Raw genomic sequence first — 1,958 nt, 5'->3', positions numbered from 1 at the left:
AGCGGTGCACTGCGCAGGCGCCGCACCCGGCTTCCCCCTCGCCCCGCCCATACGCACAGGTGCCTGTAGGGCGCGCGGGCGGGTAGCGCTGTAGCTGGCAGGAGGAAGCCGGGCTCGCGGCTGGGCAGCCACCCACGTGGGCGAGTCACGAGCTGCTTCCCTCCTACCCCCGCGCTGCTGGGCACCGCTGCACCATTGTAGCCTATCGCACCATTGCCGAGCAGCCCGCTGGCTGCGCAGTGCACAGCTGGAATAAAGCAACCGGCGCACCGGTGCAGATGCTTGGTGGCAGCATAAAGTGCAGTCGAAACAGGGCACGCTGCCCAGAGCATTTTGCGCACGCACTATAATGTGCACGCTTGTGGCATCCCGCACGCCTACACCACAGCCTCCTGCACAGTTGCAATATAATGTACAATTACTCTGTGACACACTGCGTCATTGCACTATAGCAGAGGTAGGCAACCTATGGCACGCTTTCCGAAGGCGGCACACAAGCTGATTTTCAGTGGCACTCACGCTGCCCGGGTCCTGGCCACTGGTCTGGGGAGCTCTGCATTTTAATTTAATTTTAAATGAAGCTTCTTAAACATTTTAAAAACCTTATTTACTTTACATACAGCAATAGTTTAGTTATATATTATAGACTTATAGAAAGGGACCTTCTAAAAACATTCAAATGTATGACTGGCACGCGAAACCTTAAATTAGAGTGAATAAACGAAGACTCAGCACACCCCTTCTGAAAGGTTGCCGACCCCTGCACTATAGGATACTACACTATGTACAGTAGCAACACATTGTACTAAGAAGAGGAGTTGTGAATGTCTCCTCGGCAAAAACGGAGGTAGCGGCTCACTGGGCTGCATTCCTTAAAGGCAGAGATGAGGTGGAGGAGGCAATATCTTTTATTGGACCAGCTTCTGTTGGTGAGAGAGACAAGACACGCAACCCTATCCCAAGTCTCTCTCCAGTTCTAAGGCTTGCCTTGTCTACAATTTGCTGAAATTCTCCCATTCTTGTGCAAACACCAGAGACAGCTTCACCTGTACAAGAAATGGTGGAAGAGTGAGTGTAGCCTGACAGCTGGTATTTCTACCCTTGTGTCATCTAGGGCTGCTCTGAACAAGGTTAAATGGCAGTGGTAAATGCACCACTGACAGGACATTACTACTGCTCTAAACACTGCTAGCACCAGTGAGAAAATTGTAGACTGCCCTTATGGGGCTGGAGGTTTCTGCCACTTGTATAAAAAAAACAGTGGGAGGACCTGTGACGTTGTGCAGTCTATATGGTTTTATAAAAACTTGATAATAAGTCAATATAATGTAACTGGGATAGTTTTAGAGAAAATACGGTAATAAGTGAATGTAAGTAACTGGGATATGCCTCATGCAAAAGGTCTCTTGTAAGGTATCATTACAAAGCTTATAATCTACTGAGTATGATCATCTGATTTGTATAAATGTACCACTCTTGTATCTAAAACTAGAAATATAAAATGTAACTCTGAGGGCCTATTGTAATTGTGTAAAGTGTGGACCATTAATGATGGTTTGGAATCTTGATGACTCCTATTGTCTGCAGATGGCTGTAGTTACCTGTGAGTCTTCCTGTATATGTGTGTGCTGGCAAGTGAGTAATGAAGTCTTGCAGGGACATGTGATCATGTCACCTGAACTGGAATCCATCTTTAACCTGGTGCTTTTCCAGTGAGGGGGGGTGGAAAACCAGAGAGACAAAGAGTTCCCGCCTTATGCAAAAGATATATAAAGGGGGGAAGAGAACAGAGAGAGGGAGAAGCCATCATGAAGAATCCCCTAGCTACCACCTGAGCTGCAACAAGAGCTGTACCAGGGGAAAGAATTGTGCCCAGGCCTGGAAGGTGTCCAGTCTGAGAAAAACTTTCTGAAACATCTCTGAGGGTGAGATTATCTGTATTTAGTTTGATTAGGCAT

The sequence above is a fragment of the Malaclemys terrapin genome, chromosome 1 (genome assembly GCF_027887155.1).
Source record: "Malaclemys terrapin pileata isolate rMalTer1 chromosome 1, rMalTer1.hap1, whole genome shotgun sequence".
Taxonomy (NCBI): Eukaryota; Metazoa; Chordata; order Testudines; family Emydidae; genus Malaclemys; species Malaclemys terrapin.
Note: the sequence above shows the minus strand (reverse complement) of the source record.